The 23,777-nt window shown below is 41.2% G+C and overlaps 1 protein-coding gene across 6 annotated transcripts in view; it reads right to left on the reverse strand.

Moving 5' to 3' along the window:
• Positions 1 to 23,777, reverse strand: part of LOC310746217 (uncharacterized protein) — a gene marked incomplete at its 3' end in the record, with an annotated part of 139,276 nt that overhangs the window by 75,651 nt on the left and 39,848 nt on the right. Inside the window, exon 1 of one of the 6 annotated variants that reach the window (XM_083580066.1) lies at positions 3,452 to 3,618. The exons of 4 other annotated variants lie outside the window; for them this stretch is intronic. Of the gene's footprint in view, positions 1 to 3,451; positions 3,619 to 23,777 lie in introns of those variants that run through there. One more of the 6 variants, XM_083580065.1, reaches the window with a different exon arrangement.

Below are 23,777 nucleotides of genomic sequence, written 5' to 3' on the forward strand. Positions count from 1 at the left end.
TTTTGTGCTCCTATCTCTTGATCACGCCAAACTTCAAAAGTGTGGCTTAGAAAAGTCATGTCGGATGAATTCCTGGGTAGATTGGCACCTCGTGGGACACATTCCCATGACTCGTGTGGAAGCGGTCTGTACCCAAGATCCACGGTGCAGAGTGATTTGGGCTAGGTGTGGATGGTGAGCCTCAAATGCAAGATTGGCAGAGCGGTTGGAGTAAGACTCTTGACCGACACAATAAGAAATCACACAATGCAAGAAGTCTTGCATTGTGCCAGGAGCAGCTTCAGTACAAGGCTGCTGGGCAGGATGAAGAGGATAAAGCATATCCCCCAACTGCCCACCTACAATAAAATACCTAGAGAAATGGCCACTTTTCTCTAACAGAACAGCATGGCTGTAATAACCTTTCCCCTTGTACACCTCTCCATGATGCTTCTAAACTTGCACCAGTGTCCTGGTGTGCTATTTAGATATGCAGGCAAATCTCTGCAGTTGACCTTAAGATCATAAGCAGGCAGCCTGCTGGATCAGACCAAAGGCCCATCTAGCCCAGCATCCTGTCCCCTGCAGTGGAAAACCAGGAAGACCGCAAGCAAGACACGAGTGCAACAAATCTCCTGCTGTCCCATCCCCTCAGAGACTGGTATTCAGAGGCAAGCTGCCTATGGTCCAGGAGGTGGCATACCCAGCTTGACTAGTACCAACTGATAGCCTTTACCCTCCATGAATTTGTCCAATCTGATTTTAAAGCCATCTAGTGGCAGCCATTCCTGGTGAAAGCAAATTATGGAATTTGCTTATGTGAGTTTATGTGAGGTATTTGCTTTGTTATGTTTGTCCTGAATCTCCCACTGTTCAGATTCATTGGGTGACTCTACATATTAGAATTATGAGAGGGAGAAATAGTTCTCTCTACCCACTTTTATTTACCTCCGTCATCTCCCCTGGTCTTATTTTTCTACACTAAAAAAAGCCCTCAAAACTGCAACCTTTCCTCCTAGTGGGAGTTGCTCCTAATCATTTTGGTTGCCTTTTTCCTGCATTTTCCCCAGCTCTGCTGTTTTTTGTTTGGGTTTGGTTTTGGAGACACAGCAACCAGAATCATACATAGCATGGTCACACCATGAATTTGTAGAAAGCCATCAAACTCTCCTTAAATTTTAATGCTTAAGGTATAAGGTTTCCCATGCATGTGTGGGTATCTAGCTTCCTGGAGAAGGGCCATAGCTCAGTGGTCGAGCATCTGCTTGCATGGAGACAGTCCCAAATTAAATCTTTGGCATCTCTAGTTAAGGCTGGGCTTGTCTCCTATATGGAAGTATAGAGAGCTGTTGCCAGCCAGTGTGGACAACAGTGAGCTAGATGGATCGATGGTCTGCCTCAATATAAAGCAGATTTCCAATGCTCCTAATTGTGACCTCTCTCTCTCTCTCTCTCTCTCTCTCCACACACACACACCCCTATTGCCTGCAGGGGAGGAAATCATAACAGAATAAATCAGCTGTAAAATGGTATTAAAATGAGAAGAGACAGCCTTTGCTACTCTTCTCAAGTGATCACATTCCATTTGCTTCAAAAGGATGGAATTTTAGCCTCGTGCCATTTTTCAGAGCAGGCATTTTCACACTCCAGGAATGGTAAAGGGAAGTCTGCATGCAAGCCTTGTACATTTAATCGCATCACGTGAGACGTGATCAGCACAAGTCTGTGCTATAGAAGAGTTTTAGAATAAGAACAGCCCTGCTGGATCAGGCCAATGGCTCATCTAGTCCAGCATCCTTTTCTCACGGTGGCCAAGCAGATGCCTATGGGAAGCCTGAGAGCAGATGATATGCAGTTCTCTAAACGTAGACTGTTTTCCTTCCAAAGTAACTACAGATGTAGGTGGAATTTTGAAGGAAGTACAATAAATGATATTACTAAGCTTTCATAAGCTGGGTCTGCATCTGAGGCATTGGACTAAGTTAGGGGCAATATAGGCCATTCTCCCAAATTCCTGCTCATCCCCATCGTGACACTATCTGCCAAAAAGCCAAGTGAATGGAAGATAAAATCTGTATCTAATGAGATGTGACAGGCAGCTTTGGTGGAGCTAACCAGCAGAGGCCTGGATTTCAAGACGTAAATTAAGTGGAGCGCTCGTTGCCAGCGAGGCTGTTAAATTTGCCATAAGAAAGTACAGCTCTTCAGCGAGAGGAGGAGGAGGCTCTGCAAGCAAGAGAGGGTGGTGGAACTCTTCCAGAGTCAGATTATTTACGGCGGGAAGAGAAAGAACCATTTTCCGTGCGGGAAAACTGATGTAAACAGCAAAGCTGTAAAAGAATTAATGGAGAGACAGAGTTGGAGAGAAAGAAAAGGCAAATACTGGCGATCGCTGCAACATTTAAAAACTGCTGCAGTTAGAGAAAAGCAGGATCCAAATTTTTTAATAATAACAATATGACAAATCCTTATCCTGTGCCCATGGAGAGATCTCCGTAGACTCCTACTCCTCACTGGGCATGCTGCTACTGTGCCAGGACAATGGGGCGTGCCCATTCGGATCAGCTTAAGGTGCTTTGCCTATAGATATTCAGCTGCCCTCCCTTATCCAAGCACAGCCTACTCCCTGGAGACAAGTGCAACTCAGTTCCAGGGTGTCATTCAAACCCAATGCCATTTTGTTTCGTTTAATGAAAGGAAGTTATATAGAGCTAGGAAAAACCTGGAAGTGCTGGTGGCAGATGGAGGAGGGTCCCTCAGAGGGCCTCCTCCTATATGATCTCACCACTTCATCACCACTGAGGCTCTGCTCATTTTCTCACCCTCGCTCTCCCTTTGGCTTCAAACACAGCTCTCTGGAGGGAGATGGGAAGCTGCTAGGCCTTCTCCTGGTCCTACCACTGCTTGTTTGCTCAGAAAGGCCAGGTGAACAGACAGTGTCAAGAAGGGGGAAAGGGGCTGGAGGGCTCCAGGAACGCAGAACCTGGTTGGGATCTTGGCAAGGACCCAGCCATGCTGACCCCTAGCACCCACCCAGAAATCTCCATGTATAGAGCCTGTATACTTCTTAACACTGCTATTTTTCTAGAAAAAGAGGTGGCAGAACTCACCCTTGTTCTCTTAAAATGACAATGGCGCCCACATGAAAGGTACCAGAACCCACCTGTGAGGTGCCAGAACTGAGTTCCAGTGAGTTCTGGCTGGAAAAAAGCCCTGCTTCTTGATAATGCTGGACACCAGACTGGAGAAAAACAGGAGAATAGTATAGGGATGTGAATAGATGCTAGGAGATGATATATTTATTAGATATTATCCTTCCTTCCTTAGGTGTGTAAGTTCAGCAGAGTGCATCCCCTTGCAGCTTAAATGGAAGTTTAGATAGGCTAGTTTTAGCCTTTTTCATTTAAGTAATCCAGGATGCTTTAACAACACTCACACAGACTTGTAAAAGGTAAAAATAACATTTACTCACTCGGAATACTTGTTGAAGAGTAACAAATACAGCAGCTTTGTTCAGTCGGGCTTAAAATGCTAATTCAGTTACAAAGGTATGCTTTAGTCTAGTTTGGAATGATGTCTGAGCATTGCAGCTGAGACACAGCAAATGTTCTCACATTGCTGTCGTGACGAAAAAGAGGATATGCCCAGGCAGGTAGGTAGTTAGGTAGGTGTGTGTGTGTGTGTGTGTGTGTGTGTGTGTCTACGCCCTCCCTCTGTCAGGGCGTAGTGGGAGTGTCTCTCACAGAGTCCTCTCTAGCAAACTTACAGGACAACTCTGTGAGCTTCAGTACCTTTCATGTGCCTATCTGGCAAAACATGAATGGTTGGTTTGACTGCCCTTTAAATATCCCACCAGGAGGACTGTTGCTGATTCCCAGAGACAACTGGCACACCATTCTTTCTTATCTTAAATCCTTAGGGGTCATGTTGTAAAATATACTTCTAAATCTGTGTGCCCCAAATCTATCCTAACTCCAACCCTTCAGAGCAGGAGAAGGAGGAAGTTCAGTTGAACAAGTTTAAATTCTTGGGCTGATGGGGCAAGTTACGTGGACACTACTTTAAGTGTCCTTGTTGTATCTAATTGTTGTGGTATAACCAGGTCATTGGTCCCATTTCAATCCAGTACTGGACACCAATATTCAGAATAATCCTGCTTGTCTAAAAAGAAAGGATATGCCATGCAAATTAAATTTAAATGCAATGTATATATGGACATTATGGTGTGCATAAATGAACACTTCTGACCACCTGCCTTCCAAAAAGTGATGAAAAAGATACAGCATGCTATCTTTACCATTAAATTATATGCAGATTGATACAATTTTAAATGACCATTTAAAACAGCCTTGGTAAAAAGGGCAGATCAGATGGTTAGCACTGCAACAGAGACACAGCAGCGCTGATTTTGCTCAAGCTGATATAGTTAGGTAAAATATATATCCAAAATTAGTTTTTGAAAAAAAATAAATCAAGCCCAAGGCCAATAGAAACACTTCCATAAAATATTAACTTTCCAGGGGGAAATGAAAAAATAAATCTGCTGTGTTGGCAATCAATATATTGCAGCACTATGCCAGAAAAGCAGTAAATTAGAAGAAATCAAAAGAAAAATTAAACTAAGTACTTGTTTGGCCTGACTTTCACAAGAAGAAATGAAACCCAAGAAAAACAGAATGTTAGCGATCTCTTTCCAGTTTTAACAACCCTGAACAAACTTAATCATCGAGGCAATGAGACTCATTTTTCAGCAGAGATACGATTTATGCTTTGATTTTGTCCTTTCTTTGATATATTACTGCAATGTAATAATAAATATGGAAGATAAAGAAAACAGATACATTAGAGGCCATCTTGCTCTCTTTTCTAAAGCAAGTGGGATGAGGAGAAGCATGATGGAGTAGCTCTGCAACAATGAAAGATATGGACAGACTCAACACTAAAACATATCTGGCTAAAATATTAAACCAGGCTAATTCTAACCAATTCACTCACTAGGCTGAACGGTGATTCACAGTGCAATCCTAGGTGTGTCTATTCAGAAGCCAAGTCCCATTGTATTCAATAGGTATGGGACTGCATCCTCAATCGAGGATCTATAATATAAACTCTCAACATTAATACTACATAGTATTATGATTTTCCATAAAGCAGCATTAACATACATCATGAAATGGAAGCTGAACAAGAAGGTCTCTGCTCCAGAAAGCTTACTATCTAAATATGGAGAGCAGGAGGACAAAAGAAAATTAGGAAGGAATTGGGAAAGGCTAACAAAAGAACTGAGAGGCTGGAGGCACAGCAGTAGAGTCAATTTTATGTTGAACATTAATGTTTTAGAAGCTGGAGTAGATAATTGATCAACCCCAGCTGAGCTTGACGAATGTTAGTGCTGAATTATATTGATGTTCCCCAAATCCCATGACACCCAGTAGCCAATGTGATTCTGCATTTAATATTCACAACTAGATAACTGATATTCTATCGCTGATGAAATAAATTAAAAAATTGTCCAGTAGCACCTTAGAGACCAACTTAGTTTGTTCTGGGTATAAGCTTTCATGTGCATGCACACTTTTCCAGATACTTCTTCAGATACCATGCACACGAAAGTTTATACCCAGAACAAACTTAGTTGGTCGCTAAGGTGCTACTGGACAATTTTTTAATTTTTTAAATTTATTTCGACTGCGTCAGACCAACAAGGCTACCTACCTGAATCTATCGCTGATGTTAAATATCTCCTATTTGAGAATCAAAACCCATACAGTGAAGATTTGTACCAAGGGGATGGAACAATATTCACTCACTTCACGTTAGAAGCTTCACTTGTTTATCTGTGTAACACTTCATACACCTGCCCAAATATATCTATGTCAGCATTTCTGAATTATGGGAGGGTTTACAACCTCCTCCACAACTACGGAGGACCATTTGCATGGTCCTGTCGATGGCACTGTTTAAAACTGAAATCGTAGTTGCGAGTGGTATACAACAAGCACAGTTTACTCTCAGAAAATTGTGTGTTCCTTCTGGCAGTGAACTTTAAAAATTGTGTTTCGGGGATGTATGCATCTTCTCCTGTTAGGAAACATGCTGCACGACAGCTATAGGTTTGGGCTTATGCTGTGTGGCATTTCCACCCCAAGGAATACATTTTCCCTAAGTCCTCTCTAAAACTTTTCAAAATAGGATTCCTACTTTACATCTTTAAAGCCATTACCACCCTGCAGTTTCTCTCATTTTCTTTCCTTTGAGCACTTGACATAAGTCATTTTCACATGTGACACATCTGGAGATTTATGAGAAAGAGATAAATTATTATTTATCAAAATGCTGTTTGAAACAATGCTTATCCAAGCTGAGATCTCTTCAAATTCAGAGCATTTTCTTTTCTGAAGCACATATATCCAGGATGCTAGAACTTGGTTAACATTCATGGCAAATTACATCATTTAGACTGCAATCCTCTACATTCTTACCTGGGACTAAGTCCCATTGAACTTTTAGTTTTACTTTCAGTTTAATAAATTCTACCCTATTTCCCCAAACCCAAAAGTAGCTGACAATCATTAGTAAATAGAATATACTACCATCATAACCCTACTTTTCATCATAATGCGTGTAGGCTAAGATAAAATTGGAATATACCAGCTCAAGAAAGCAGAACAAAATAGTAAAAGCTTCCCAAAAAGAGGCTTTCTTGGAGTGTCTGGATCCTCACGTTTACGCAGAGCTCTTTAGGCGAGTATCCAACAGAGGTGGAGCCATCACTGAGAATATCCTGTTGCACCTGTCCCCACCAGCAATTTAAATTTCTTTAGCAGAAGGAATTATAATGTTCCTCTTGCTCTTTAAAAAATGGATGGACTGCATTCTGATGATACAGAGAACACTTAAGTATTTTTTCTACCCCCCCCCCCCTTTCATGGAAGTGAACTGTAAAACAATATGGGTTCAAACTGCGCTGCTCTGTCCAGGGAGGTGTTTCTTGCTGTTTGCACAATAGGTTGTCTTTTGTAAGGTAAATGCCCTTTCTGAATGAATATGATTGCATTAACTTGAACTCTATTAAGAGAACGGATAATACACAATATAAAATTGTAATTAATGCCCTATTTCCTCTGGGCTGCTGCAGAAAATTATTCTGACCAGGTCTCGGGTGGGGAGGGAAGCATTATTAAGGCAGGGATACAAAAAGCAGGAACAGAAATAAAAAGGTCAAGTGGAGACATCTCATGAATCAGTCATGGAGTATGCATCTTGCTTTGCTTACAAATTATAGGCAAAAATATCTTCACGGATAATGATGATTCAAGTCAAGTATCCCCAGTTCAACACGAAGGGTTGCATCCAGCTGTTATACTCAGAACAGACAGAATGAAATTAATGGACCTAAGTCAGGGCACAGTCACACCACACATTTAAACGAGGGCTGCCATACATCTGGATTTTCCCAGGCATTACCAGGATTTCAAAGGTGGAATTGACGTCCAGCGGGAATTACCTAAATGTGGTGTTTTGTCCTGGATCTTAGGCAAGTCAATCAATACACATATTTTTGGAGTCCTGGTTTAAGTTATTACACCCCTGGGAGCTGTGGAGGGTTCCCTATTGCCTTCACAAAACCACAATTCCCAGAGTTCCCTGTGATGAGGGAGTGATTGTTAAACAACTCTGTGGGGGAAACAGGGCTCTTCTAACAACTTTCAGCACTCTTAACAATGACAGCTCCCAGAATTCTTTGGGGAAGCCACGGCTGTTTAAAGTGCTATCATAGTGTTTTAAATGGTGTGACTGTTGTCTTAGCCACGTCCATTGATTTAAATGGGTCTCTTCTGAGTATGACAAGCACAGGATGCAACCCTAGCATGCAGTGTAACCACGTGGTTCTTTGATCTTTTGATCATACTCATGGAGGCTCCTTGTGTGATTTAGAACCTTGGAAAAATCAGGATTCTAGATCGTCCAGAGAACCTCCCCAAGTAGAGGTGGTTTCAGAAGAATGCTACTCAGCTCATAAAGGGCTGTAAGGACAGGAAATGGGGCATGCTGAAAGAGACAGGGATTGCTGCCGCCACCACCCTGCTCTCCTTCATGTGGTTGCCTTGTACGAAGAAAGTGAATGCCTGAATAGGGATCATATGGTGCAACAGATATAATGTTGGGCTCATTTATGATCCTGAGTTCAATCCCAGAGAACCTGGAGAACCATTTGCAGTCAGAGCAGAAAATACAGGGCTAGATGGGCAAACAGGCATTCAGACATCACTTTATTCCATCTTTCCAATGTCTCCTTTCCTCTTAATGTTCACGTTTTATATCAACTTTCACACAGTGTAAAAGTCACTTTGAGAAATCTAGTGGAATCTAGTAGAAGTTTAGCACTCATCTCTGTGTTAACTGTTTCCCAGGGAAAAAATCAATTTGCAAGCCCATTAACTCTGAAAATTGCAAGAGTTTTACACTGTAATATTCCTGCAGTTTTCATGATCACGCACCTCCGCTCATGTGATTAAATTTGTGGTGGTATCCCGGCATACATTTAAAATTTAGCACGGCATGGTGGTATATTGCTAAAAAATGCCACAGCTCCATAACACAACAGGTACTGCAGTATAAAAGAAATGTTAGAAATCAGGGCAGAAGCAATAGTGTTAAAATCAGTATAATTAATGCAATAAACCTGACGTCTGAATGCAGCCATAGTCCAACATGGTATAAAGCATTCCTTTGTTTGTTTTCATGAATAATCAAATAATCACGGCAACGCCAATCACACTTGTTAAACACCGTTATTCACAGGAATCCTTTCAATATCTTCTTAAACTATAGTTGACATTCCGCACCAAAACTGTCTTATAACTGTTTGTACTTCCCTGTGCCAAGCCAAACACAATAGATCTGTTTCACTAAAAGAGCTGGTAAATCTATATTGATTGTCATTCCTACTTGAGTTACGTAGCAGGGAATAAAATAAAATCCTTGTGACACCTTTCCCCCCTTTTTCTTTTTGGTATGCTCAACATACAGGAAGTCTTTTGTCAAACTTTCCTGCTTTTATCATCACCCAGCTCATCACACAAGCCATCGGCATAAATAAAGATCTAAGCATCTGCTGTATGGCAAATGGTCTCAGGGGCAGATGTTTCTATCTTTGCACTCATGTCACTGAGCATGGATACATTATTTGAACAGATGCATGCAATATGAAAGTGTTGTGTCCCACAGTGAAATGCCTCCAACTGCTTCCTATCAACATACATAAATGCTATTTGCACCTGCATTTATGTTAATGATAGAAAGGCAGCAGGGGTTCCCACTGAGCGAGAGTTGATGCTATGAAATACATTCAGATGGTTAATTGAAGTTGAACGTCTGTCTCCAGAAGCCTGCATTAATACCAGTGCAAATATGGTTTTTAAAAAGGAATTTTTAGAAATGCATCCAATGAAAAATAAATTATTATATGTCGCATTATCCAGCAATCAACATTTCCAAAATGGTTCCAAGTTTCCCAGTGTTTTGTTGTTGTTTTTTAAAAAAGATAAAGTTGTGAAAACAAAATTTATGCCTTTGTGTCATTTTTATCCTGCTTTTCTTCCAAGGAATTATGGAGACTGAACGTTTTCCTGGTAGCCCTATTTACCTTCATATACAATCCTGAAGCTGCAATAGTAACCTCAGTTACCTGGGTGTAAGCCTCATTCAATAAGACTTACAACTGAGTAGACTTGGTTAAGATTGTGCTGGAGAGACAGTAACTGGCCTATGCTACCCAATGAAGTTCAAGGGCCAGTGGGCTTCTGTTTCACATTTATAGATTATCACTACATGGATACGCTACTAGAAGTGATTGATTTCCTACAGGCCATTGTAGTGGCATTTGTGATGTTTCTATAACCATTGATCAAAAGTAATGCACAGGTTGTATTAAAAAAAAATTTAATTGACTGCCTGGACATATACTGAACCAGGTTTGACAAATCATTAATGCCTACAGCCTACATATAAAGATTGCACAAAGAAAATGAATATGGATTACAGAAAAGGTATTAATGCAAGAAATTGTCACACAGAAACAAAATTAGAGATGATCAGCATGCCATGCCTTTGATCTTCCTGCTCCCAACAACAAAACCAAGTGCTGGGTATTTAATGTTAAGCAGCAGCATTTTACTGACAATTCTAAGACATTTTGAAGACTCGCTCTAATTTTCTTTCAGTTAAGCCTTGCAACGTCTGTCCTCCAACATCCCAGCTTAAAAGTATATGGTTTTATTTCTGAGATCCCTTTCAACAATCAATCTTAACCCATCTATGTAAAATCATGTTTTAGTATTGCATGGTGACATATTTCTCTCCATCCATCCTTCTGTCAATACAGGAATGCTAGTGACCCAGCTCACTTGTCAATGCATGGCTGAAAGAAAGAGTAAACCCTATTGAAATCTGAGGGTAACTGGGGTGGGAATTTGGAATAGGGTGCTAGACACAAAAGCATTCCTACTTGGATGCTTGAGAGCAGAACTGAGAGAGGCACGGCCCATCTCAAACAGTTCCCCCCATGTCATACTTCCTGTACCCCAAGGCCTACAGTACCTCCTACCCTGTTTCCTCACCAGGGGGGCCATGGATTCCCCACCACTACATTACATAAACTTCCTGATAAACTCATGATAAGTATACTGTTACATTCAGTGAAGGGTCAGAATTTGAGCAAACTCATAAATTTCATGAATTTAGCAAGGGCTGGAAATAACACCAACTAGCTTCCTCATAAGGCCAGCCTGGTGGTAGCTTGCTGGGGAATGGGTTCTTGAAGATGGCTTGGATCATTTGATAATGGGAGCCATCAGCCAGGCAGAAGACAATGCAGGCATGGACAGGGAGGTTGCCAGCGTAACAGAGGGCATGATGTCACTGCAGGGGGAAAAGTGCCCTTTTGAACTGAGGTTTTGAGCAAGGGTTTTTAGGAAGGAGGAAAGAGGGGTGAGAACTCCATACACTCTGGCTGGGAGAGGCTGCACTGAGAGAACGAGTTGGGGGCAAGGGGTGGGCATAATTGGCTGCTGCTTTGGACCCAGCTGAAGCTATGAGAAGAGCGAGAGACACTATTGGGGTGTAATGTTCTGCATTCGCTCCATCAAAACTCAGGTTGTAAATATGTGTAAAATAAACCATATGTCTTAAGGACACTAGCCTGAAGATCACCATGATGTGCTCCTTACCAGAGCTATGACGAATGTCAACGACAGCTGGACAGATCACCAATTAATACGTTGCATGATGGCTCTCAAGATTATACCTCAACACGGGCTTCAAGGAAGGAAACCAAGGTGCAAAATGAACACTCAAGCCCTTCAAGGTCCTATTAAGCGGGTTTGCTTCCAAATGATTCTTATGGACCATCTGCTTTTGGATAACATCAAGGAACACCGAACCAAGCTAAAAACATCCATTATTGCAGCCTGTGAACAAACTATTGGATACCAAACCAAGAAACACCAGGACTTGTTTGATGAGAATGATAGTGAGATTTAACACATTATTGACAAGAAAAGGAAGGCCTTTCAGATCTGGCAAGAGACAGAAACAACAACACTATACCAAGGCTAAGACTGAGGTTCAAAGAAGAACCAGAGAACTAAGAACTAAAGAACACCTGGTGGGCAGACTGCAACTCCCACTAACCCCAGTCAGTATGGTCAATGGGAGTTGGGAGTCCAGCCACATCAGGGGGGTACAAGTACCTCACCACTACATTAAATAAAATCCCTGATAAATTCATGACAAGCACACATTCAGTTGACACAGAAGCTTAAAAGACTGAACTTGGTGCTCAACATACGGGCAGACAACACTGTTGTGTTATTACTACTTGCATTATTTTTTAAAAGAAAATTTACTAACAAAAAATTATCACGCTTATACCCTACTTTTCCTTCAATGAGCTCAGAGTGTCTGACAGAGTGATTGCCCATCCAGGCGGCTTATAGGGCTTCAATTTAGCAGTAAGACTTCAGCATGTGCCTTATTTCCTCTAGGTTCAATGCAGCTTTTCTCTCTCCAATTTTAATTATTCACAATGTTTTTATATGTCTTGGATGGTGCTCTTTGTGTATTAATTTGGCAAATGGGTGAAGGCTGTAAATAAAGATGTGGCATACAGAAAAATGCTGCACTTAGGATTGCTGGGTCCAGAGGTAATTAATTCTACAAAATGTTGCCTATGTCTGGGTTTTAATAGTTTGGACCCATTTTTTCTCTAAAGTGTATTTATTTTCCTGCACCTAAAACCTTAGCAACGGCTAAGTCCTGTGCAAGATGAAACTTTTTTCTCATCAAAAGCAGTCACTGTCTGTAGGTGAAAGAAATAAGGGATTATTGTCCCCAGACTGTAAAGAGCAGGGATCTCATTAGTAAGACCACCAGAGAAGAATGTACAAAAAACAAGCTAACCCCCAACTACAGGAAGAATTGTTCATCACTGAGTTCGAGAGGAGATTCCAGGTGAGAAGGTGACCAAAGGTTGCAGGCCTGCTTATGGCCCTCTAACACAAGACCTCATTTGGGAAGCTGTCCTATACCAATGCATTTGAATGTCTTGTGGATAGGAATAATTAAATATATTTAATTCTTCCCTGGCCAGAATTTGAATGAAAGTTGAAGCATATAACTCAACCATAGCAGACACATATACTTAACGGGGGGGGGGGTGTTTAATCACAAAGGGGTTATTCTCATGAACAGACCTGCCCGACCCCATTTGTCAGAGTTTGTTCCCATGTGCCACCAAGATGTACAACAGTTCATCATTTTTAATGCAGCTGGCCTCCCAATTCAAATTTCACCCCAGCCATAAACTGACATAATGGCTTAGGTAAGCTATTATCTCGTAACTTTTGACTGCCATCTGTTTTACCGGAACAGCATCCTACAGAGCTCGCCATAGGTGCTTTCAGACAGAGGCTCAATTTGCAAACAGGTTGGCTTGAATATCTCAAACAAGTTGTCAGCAACAGGTTTCACCTAGAAAGGGCAAATCAGGATTAAATTGAGTGGCGGCGGGGCAGCAGGGAACAAGCTGGCATTTTGATGCTGGCATTGTGTAGATGCTGCAATGCGCGAGGAACACTGTTCCCACAAGAAACACCTTTCTAAAGAACTATTTCAGTGCTATTGCAGTATTACTAAGGCAATCTGTATGTTGCACCTTATCCATCCAATAAGTGCTACATAAAACAGAAGCTACATCAAGTCTAATGGGAAAACCGACAGGCCTCGCTTTTCATTTCCATAGATTGTCAACCCCATAAGCAGTAACTTCAGTCCAAGCCTATTGCTTTGCCTTCCCCAACCAGGTGCCCTCTAGATAGTTTGGGCTACAGCTTCCAACAAACATGGCCAAGGATCAGGGATGTTGGGAGTTACAGTCCAAAACAACTGGAGGCCGCCTACTTTTGAAAGGATGCGCCAGATGAACAGGAATATGGAAATACAAATCAGATGGTAACTGGTGGTAACTTTTTATACTGTTTTTGTAACCTATGCAGATCTGGAAATGAAAGCCCAGCTCCATTCAATTCCACTAACAGTTTTGCAATCTAGGGAGCCCCTTACTTTGAATTCTAGAACTAGGAAGTGGTGAGGTTGTTGGTTCCCCCTTCTCCTCCTAAAATGTGTTGTTAAGGTAAAGAAGTACAGTGGTACCTCGGGTTACATACGCTTCAGGTTACAGACTCCGCTAACCCAGAAATAGTACCTCAGGTTAAGAACTTTGCTTCAGGATGAGAACAGAAATTGTGCTCCGGCGGCGCAACAGCAGCAGGAGGCCCCATTAGCTAAAGTGATGCTTCAGGTTAAGAACAGTTTCAGGTTAAGAACGGACCTCCGGAACGAATTAAGTACTTAACCTGAGGTACCACTGTATATCACATTGTCTGTTCTTCCCACGCACACCTGTGGAATGAGGCTGGTGAAACATATGACATGATGAAATCACATTATGCATTTCCTTAATTACACATTAATTACATGTTACAGAGCAAGGAGGGGAGTTCAACAAAAGGCTGCAGTTTTAAGCAGCAATTCCCATGATTGCTATAATATCTACCGCTAATCTTAGATGGTTTGCCAGATATGTTGGCAAAAGTGAGGCCGTCAAGAATGTGCCTTTTGAACCATAGACTCTTTTCTAAATGTGTTTAGCAAAAGTTCATCTTTAATGTGAAACTGAAAGCCATTTATCTAGGATTGAGCAAATTTTAAACCCACACGGAGGACCGGTCGAATATTTGATTCTTAAACCTGACTTGAAAAGACTAATTTCCTTACCATATTATTGTTTTTAAAGGGATTTCTTCTGGGATTGTAAAGCAAAGGACGGCACAGTTAAAGTATCTTACACAGGAAAGAGATTTTCTTTTCCTTAAAAGCAGGAGGTTCGCCCACATGATCACCTGGGACAAAGTTGGCCAGTGCAAACAGACTAGAAGGTTATAGGAGCCTGGGAATGTTTAACCTCAAGAAAATAATTACAGCTCAGCAAGATCAGAAGGAATTACACAGGAAATGTGAATAGTAACCCTTTAGTGTCCCCCAAAACATCCCTTAGCACAGAACCATTCTACCAAAGTACAGAGCTAACCAGCCAACTGGAGAGAAGGCTATATTTACATCCTAAATAAAATAAACAATGAATTATAAACACACAAATAATACGATGGACTTTTGTTTTCAGAACAGCACTTTTTCACATTACCCAGCGTACTGTCTTGGGCTTTATAATTAAGAGTGCAAAATAAATGTGTCATTTCAAATCCTATGTAAAATGGCATTGAGGTCAGCTGCATTTCTGCAGCTTTTTTTAAAAAATTACCATCATCAAAATGTCTCTTAACAAAGTAGTGGTTTTATTGCTGGAGTTCATTTTCTTGTTTGTGCTTGGACGTCTGGCCCTCAGGATTAAATTACCCCCAAAAAGGGGGGAAAGAAAAAGGGCAAGTGGTATGAAAAAAAAATGGAATAATAAACTAACATCTTGATCCTATGCAGAGTTTGAGGTATGTATATGCCAACTAAAATCAGTGGACTTAGACACACCTAACTCTGTAAAAGAATCAGTCATAAGGGTGTTATGTGTGCCAGCAACAAACAGTCGAACCTCTTGCTCCTGTTCAGCTGGCAAGGCCAGCTCAACCATGAGGCAAGGTGAGATGACCACTTCGGTCCTCAAGATCCACCGGGGCAGCAGATCCTGCCTCCAAGGAATGCACTGCCCACTGGTGCCACAGTGATGGCAGGAACAGCTGCAGCACACTCCTTGGAGGGTGGATCTGCCACCTCCTCTGTAAAAAATGCCACCCCATCCCACCCCACCCAATGCCACCTCTACAGCAACTTCTTGGTGAATAGGAGGTGCTGCTGATCTCCTCCCTTCCCTGGGGAGGAAATGCCTGGGGCTGACCTCTGGGGTCTTCCCCCACCCCAAGCAATGGCCATTGATTCCTGGTGTAGATCTGCACTCACTCCTTCTTCCCAGGAGGGGGGTTGATATTTTGTGGTTCACCTTAGGTGTCAAAATGCCTTGGGCTGAATCTGTCAACTGGTGAAACTTTCTGCCATAGATGAACAGCATTTTCTTATTCAAAGGGGGGAGCACGTAAACTCCCCTCTGCTCAAATCACAATTTGGATTCAAATTGAGTGTGTTATTGAAGGCTTGAAAAGCAGATCACTTTTTTCAAGAGTTTAAAATAGTTTTGCAATGCCACTTGAAAACCATTTGGGGGGGAAGGGGGTAGAAGATGATTGTGGGTGCCTTCAGATAGTCAGTATTTCATGAGAGGAACTTTAAGCTCACATCATTAAAGAGTTTTGTCGTCCCAGCACAACAGATCTACTTTTAAAATAACTAATTGATTTTTTGCAGGTCAGAAAGTGTCAAGGAAATGCACTGAAAAGTGTAATGAACAAATAATTAATGGGAAGATGTATAAACACCACACAAGCAAATCAGGATGAATGCAAGAGAACATAATTTGTTGCATATCTGAATCGCAAACAAATCAGAACAAATGCTCAATAAATACCAGATATAGTCTACCTTCTGTGTAAGACTATATGGAAATATATAAGGATGAATGCTCAATAAGTCACATGGCCCAGTATGTATCCTAGACCACTGAAATCCAGGACACTTTCACTCCCTCAACCACTGAACACAAAGAAAGCAGCCATGAAACACTTAATAGTAATCTCTGAGAATATCTCCTGGTAGTAGGGCTCAAGAATAGGGCTGGGTGATTGCAGTCCTCCCAACTGCTCCAAAATAGCCTGTCTGCACTTCAGAGCCTGGAAGGGCTTTTCAAGTGTTCGACGGGAACATTAAACAAGCCCCATAGAGTGGAAACTGCCCAAACCTCTAAGACTGAAGGTGAATTGGCAGCATATGCTATCACTGATGTGCAGAGCAAAGTCTTCCCCATTGGGGATCTGGGACAAGTCTCAGGATTCCTTGTGGAAATTGATACACCATTGGCCTCTGATGAGGGGGAGCAAACTTTTATGGATCTGGCACACCTGCCAACTCCCAACACTTTCCCCAAGGTGAGGTTGGGGTTTTTTGTTGTTGTTTTTTTTGCCTTGGAAGAAGTGGAAAAGTCAGGTATCTGGAGGGGTGAGCAGGATCAAGATGTGGGATCTGTTCACAGCAGACTATGCCCATCTTGATTCTGGTCATAAGAATTCAAGCAGGGATGCTCACATAGCCATGGACTTCTGCTTCAAATTCTTGCCTCACCTCCATTCAGTCCTGAGTGAGAGGCATCACAGATCTAACCCACTACCTGCCCTGCCAAACTCAAGCAATCACCCCCCAAAAAGAGGACACACTTCTGCATAAAATTTGATTTTTAAGAGGAACGAATTAAGTTCTTAACCCGAAGTACCACTGTATAGATGCAAATTTAGAAAGAATTACTATCATTTAAATAGAAATAAAGTGCATTGCACTAATGAAGGGAAGATGATGACCTGTGTATCTATCTGCTCAGTCTGTGATTCAGGATAACTGTTGATGGGAAGCATCACACACACACACACACACACACACACACACACACACACACACACCACTTTATGTGCATTGTTTGAACCAGGAAATGGTGCCCAAATGACACGAAAAGAGCAGGTGAGAACTGGACAGCAGGGAAAACAGTTTGCATGGCCACTCCTAGTGTTTTGCTGCCCCCCTCACTTACCCTCCTTAACTTTCTTCTACCTGGTCAGCTGAGCAATGGTGTGGGGGCTGCTCTCTGCCCCCAGCCGCCTGCCCATCCCTCACTCACTCATGTCAATTTTGTCCTTGGGCAGGATCAGAGAGTCTCTCACCACCCCACAAGGAGGCAGCAACATTGTTTCTTGCGGGTAGGGGAGAAACCAGATAAAAACAAACCATCTCCGGCAACTTCCAAGACTAAAAGGGAGAGCATGGAGAGGTCCTGTGGCAGCGCTGGGCACTGCAAACCACCCAGCCACCAACCCCAGCTCAACTTTCCAGTCACCAGAAACAGGCAGGGTGTGCACATGCATGGGGAAGGCAGGTGGATGGATGGAATCTGCCAAGGGAGAGCTGTTTCCCGGCCACTCTCAACAGTGCCTCCCCAGTTTACATGATTTCACGTATACATGTGGAGTCCAGGAATGTAGTTCTTTATCATTAGGTAGACTTGCACAGGTCAACCCTTCAGCTGGAAGACTCCTTAAAAGAAAGAACTGTCCTCTGTAAAGTAGGATACATGGCACCCTAGGCCAAACACAGATGACACAGGACATTTCTGAGTCAGCTTCCTGTCCAGGAGCCGAGGCATTGTTCTGTAAATATGTTGTAAAATTAAGAAATCAAGGGCAGCTTCATTCGAGAACAAAAGGTTACAGTAACCAACTTCTGGGCTTGCCCTACCAGTGGCTACCAGCTTTGGATGGCTAGCATGCAGTGCAAAACCAGCACATACATTAATATCTTGATTTTAAAATTTCAGCACATGGGAAATTCACTTTCAAAAAAATCAAGTACAATGGTACCTCGGGTTAAGTACTTAATTCGTTCCAGAGGTCCGTTCTTAACCTGAAACTGTTCCTAACCTGAAGCACCACTTTAGCTAATGGGGCCTCCCGCTGCCGCCACACGATTTCTGTTCTCATCCTGAAGCAAAGTTCTTAACCCGAGGTACTATTTCTGGGTTAGCGGAGTCTGTAACCTGAAGCGTATGTAACCTGAAGCGTATGTAACCCGAGGTACCACTGTACTGTAAACGTAATAGAGGGTTATTGTTTTTATCTTGATCTTTTTGAACTTTAATGGTGATTTCATTCTTATTTATTTCAAAGAATCTCCCAAGATCCAGTAATACATTATAAAAAGCTTCAGCTCTGCAGACAATTACAAAGAAATCTGAATGCTTAGAGAGTGCAGGTGAATCAGGTTACAAAATTGTCAAGTGTCAATTCAGGGGTGGGAATGTTATATTGTTGATGCTCTTCATTACTCCCATTATGCACTTCAGCTCCTGGGAATGATGGCAATCTAGCAAGCTGTTATGAGATTTTCTTTCTATTATACACTAAAGAAGAAAGAAGATGTCATAATATCCAATACAAGGCAATGCTGTAAGAGGGCTTTCGAAAATATATTTTTAAAAATACGTTAATGGTCCAAGAAAACCAAAAACAATACTATTGAAATGTTGTGGGATCACTAGTAAATACCAGTTTTTAAGCAATTCTTCCATCTATTCAAAATATTGAAGACAACTACCTCATGCTTGTACTCAAGCCTAACATGTTTGCAATGTAATCACACCAAACCTAACACTCGGGTATATAAAACACGGAAAAGAGCTGTGAAAAAGGAAGACAAAGTATGGCCAGCAGCATCCTCATGGGAATACAGTGGTACCTCGGGTTACATACGCTTAAGGTTACATACGCTTCAGGTTACAGACTCCGCTAACCCAGAAATAGTGCTTCAGGATAAGAACAGAAATCGGGCTCTGGCAGCACAGCAGCAGCAGGAGGCCCCATTAGCTAAAGTGGCGCTTCAGGTTAAGAACAGTTTCAGGTTAAGTACGGACCTCTGGAACGAAATAAGTACTTAACCTGAGATACCACTGTACACATTTCCAGAAAATGAATTTGCAGATTTTTGACATACATTTCTGTATCATTTAAATACAACTTTTAGATTCATTCAGATTGCTTTTCTTGTCCATTCAGTTTTCCTAGTCCAAATAAATTGCTCATGTATCATGGTTTTCACAGGAAGCTGATATCCTAGTATGATCAGGTGCTACTCATGAGCATGTGACTGGAACAAGAGGGATAAACTGATGATGCACTAAAATGTGCTAGCTTCAACTATTTAATGCAGCAGTTTGTGCATGGTGGAAAGACACTGAATCATCTCATCTAAAGTACTCCTGAAAACACGTGACATGAGCGACTGTCCAGAAAGTTCTAGAATTATTTCATTCAAGACCTTTGTACTTAACTCTTCCTATTCCATGAGGACCAGAAGATTTCCCTGGTGCAAATATAAAGAAATGTATAAAAAGTATATATTTCTGCAAAAGTCTTCTACCACTAACCACTTATAATATTCATGTACTTTTGTAGTTATGAACTCAGCAAGTGAAAATATTTTTCCCTATTGGTGAACTTCTGCTTTCTCCAATTTTAATTTTATTATTTTATATTTTTTTGGTGGGGGACAAATAAGAAAAAGAAAAGTAGTAGTAGAAAAAGAAGAAGGCGATTTCATTCTTCAGTGCTACAGCATTGGAGGATCACAGATATGTTTTTCAGAGTGCATATATTAAAAGGATTACTATAAAACTGTTCCACTTTTTGGAATGGAAATTACTTAATGCTTTGCTAAAACATAGAAAACAAGCCTCAACTATATCTCAGTTGCTAGAAACCTTGAAATTTGTTATATACAGTATAAAACACTTATCCAGGGGTTATTTATAAGGATAAAGTTCAGAATTCGAAAGTGTATGAGCACTAACTCTTTTCACATTGTTCAATAGCAACAAAAAGCCTAACAGTCTAAATCACTATTACCCTATGAGTGAAAATCTACTATTCACAAGAATGTTAGAAGTGGAAAAAAGTCACTGAGGTCTCTGCCACAATCATTCGTCAAATATCATAATACATTACAATGGTATCCACTCAGACTTAAATTTGTACTGCACAACACTGGAACTTTACAGTTTTATGGCACATTGTTAGTACCATCATAACCATATATTCGAGCACAGCAAATCTTGGCACTGAATTGTAAACAACCTAACTATTCTATGGTATGGTTTTTTATGCATGGTTTGTGGTCTAATGCAACCTGAAGTACAGATTAAATTTTGGCTACCTAGTACCTAACCTTTTGAAGTTTTTTTGAAGGAAACACCCCTAAACTAATAGGAAGGACCAAGAAACAGTTTGTAGCAAATCTTAATTTGGATATACAGTAGTTGTATGTTTTCAGTTGGAGTTGACCAAAACTGAGGATGTAGTACAGGCTTCCTCAACCTTGGCCCTCCAGATGTTTTTGGCCTACAACTCCCATGATCCCTAGCTAGCAGGACCAGTGGTCAGGGATGATGGGAATTGTAGTCTCAAACATCTGGAGGGCCGAGGTTGAGGAAGCTTGAAGTAGTGAATCCCTGGGGAACTTCATGCAGGATTAGCAATTGTATTCTCTGCAACAGGAGTCCTTACCTCCAATACGACTGCCTTAAAAGGTAAAGGCAAAAGACCCCTGACAGTTAAGTCCAGTCGCAGAGGACTCTGGGGTTGCGGCGCTCATCCCGCTTTACAGGGTAAGGGAGCTAGCGTTTGTCCGCAGACAGTTTTTCCGGGGCATGTGGCCAGCATGACTAAGCCGCTTCTGGCGCAACAGAACACAGAAACCAGAGAAGCACACGGAAACAGGACGCAGGTGGCACTATGGTCTAAACTACTGAGCCTCTTGGGATTGCCGATCAGAAGGTCAACAGTTGAGCTCCCACTGCTCGGTCCCAGCTCCTGCCAACCTAACAGTTTGAAAGCACGCCAAAAAGTGCAAGTAGATAAATAGGTACTGCTCCAGTGGGAAGGTAAATGTCTGCCTTACTTATTTGTAAATAAAGCAAATGATGCTATATGTCTCCAATGGAAACTGAATTCTGGAGCACTGCACCTAAATAAGCTGGGATGTGCATAACAGTATTTTACAGAGCAGCTCCCACCTTTGTTTACATGATTTGATTTTTATTCTACTTATATTTGATTACTTTCAATATTTGCTGCAACAAGTTGCACTTATTGAATCATCATTTTGGAACAAGGTAAAACAAAAGATGAGTTCAGTGACAAATTTCATTTCACCATAAATGACCTTGTAACCAAAGCATCACCACTGCCCTCATAATTTTTCTGTATTTGGCAGAAATTTAGCTAATGGCCCTCTAAGAATAAATAGTACTGCCTCATTTCCTCAGCCCAATTTACAACAGATTCAGCTTTGCAAGGATAAATATGGCGGGAAAATAACCATGCTGCTTCCCGCTGGGCTCAAAGAAAGGAACCACTTACTTGAGTCAAATTATTTCGATTTGCCTATTTAGTCTGTGGTTTCAGTAGTCTAATAGTACTTCAAAAGAAGACAGGACTATCACACTGAAAGATAATGAAATTCACTGGACTCACAGTCACAGCCTATGTCAGTACCTAGCACATAACAATCATAATGCTACCATAGTACAACATCTCTCTTTTATTTTGCTTTCTCGCTGCCAGTCTTCAGACTCAGCCACACGGAACACCTCATTCTGACTTATGGTTGCCACACAGCTCTTGGTCATAAAGACAGATTAATTTTCTATGTTTGTTTGTTAGCCATTCTAATTCCATGCACAAAATAATTATTTTTATAATTTACAGAAACACAGAAATCTGCCTTATACCATCTAACCAAGGATTATCTTCAGACTGATAGCAGCTCTCCAGGGTCTCAGAAAAAAGTGTTTCCCATCACCTGTGGCCCAAGAGCCTTTGAAGTGGAGATAACCAGGAATAAATCCCAGACCTTTCACTTGCAAATCAGGTGCAATCAGGTCCCTCTCCATAAAATAACTACAGGTACAAGATCCACAGATGCATGCACTGCATTAGAGGTCCAAAAAGCAACTATAGATGGTAAATAATACATATATGTTTTCCTGTCATATGGTTTCATATAGTAAAATAACCAAGGTATATCAAGCTGGTGATATATTTAATCCAGTATCAAGAGATTTGGGGCACTTTCAGACTTTCACTATATTTAGGTGGGATTCAATCACATACTGGAAAATCCAGGTTGCGTAATCTAAGTGCAGTTGAAGGACTTGCACAACAACCTCCCTTTCTCCAAAATATCAGGTTTTGCTATAAGAAAAGTGATATAAAAATGTCCTGGAAAGTGTGGAATGCCACTTGCCCGAGGCAATGCCATCTAACCTCCCATGAACAGTTCACAAAGTATGCTCAATAAAAAGGTTGTCCAGAAGCGATCTTGGACAGGAAGAGACTTCTGTAATCCATTGCTACTGCCTCACTTCAAAATTTATTACTTAGCCTGTCACCTGTTACATCTTTTTGAACACAGCATAGTAAATAACTGAAGAACTTCAAGATATTGAGAGGTCAACAAAGAAACGTTGCCACTGACTACACTCCAGAATGCAGCATTTCTAATTCCATAAAATTATGTCTGCAAATTTATAAACATTCACTTATGTGTGAGCCCCACGGAATCAGTAGGACTTAGTTCCAAGTAAACATGTATAAGATTGGCTGTCACAATACTACAAGACAAAAAGAAAATGGATCTGGGAAGTAAAATGAAAAATAAAATAAATTTGAAGTTCCAAGTTCTGTCATACACAGTGAAATCACATAGAATTTGGAATAAACAAATTGGGTGAGAAAGACATACTACTAAAGAAATGGATCTTACAAGTGCTTCTGAAATATGTTCACTGTCATTGAAAAGCTACAAAATGTAGGGAAAGTAAAGAAATGGTGGAATGCCACAAATAAATACATTAGGTATCAACAAAACATGCATTACAAAACAAAAATGTTGGATATACTGTACAGTGGTACCTCGGGTTAAGAACTTAATTCATTCCGGAGGTCTGTTCTTAACCTGAAACTGTTCTTAACCTGAAGCACCACTTTAGCTAATGGGGCCTGCTGCTGCTGCCACGCCACCAGAGCACGATTTCTGTTCTTATTCTGAAGCAAAGTTCTTAACCTGAAGCACTATTTCTGGGTTAGCAGAGTCTGTAACCTGAAGTGTATGTAACCTGAAGCGTATGTAACCCGGGGTACCACTGTATATGAATATGTCCAAGTCTTTTCATAGGCCAATGGTTTAATATGCAGTATGGTAACACTTGACTTAACATGGGTAAATAATGTGATTACGTAATATCCTCCCAATATTGCAAAAACTAAGGAAGGTAGCAGAAACTTTTCCTGATGTAGAATGTGTTCACTTGTTTGATTAATGACTTAAAAGAGCAAATACTAGATAATTTTTTAGAAAACTGGAGAGAGGACAGGGTTACCACTTTTTCCAAGTAGGGTTCCAATGTCTTTCGCACCTGCATGACAGCCTGAAATTCTGTCACCCACCGTTCACATCATAGCATCTCTATCCTGAAGATAGTTGTGCCTATCTGTTTTATGATTTGATTATGATTTTGT

The sequence above is a fragment of the Podarcis filfolensis genome, assembly GCF_964270895.1.
Source record: "Podarcis filfolensis genome assembly, chromosome: 12".
Taxonomy (NCBI): Eukaryota; Metazoa; Chordata; class Lepidosauria; order Squamata; family Lacertidae; genus Podarcis; species Podarcis filfolensis.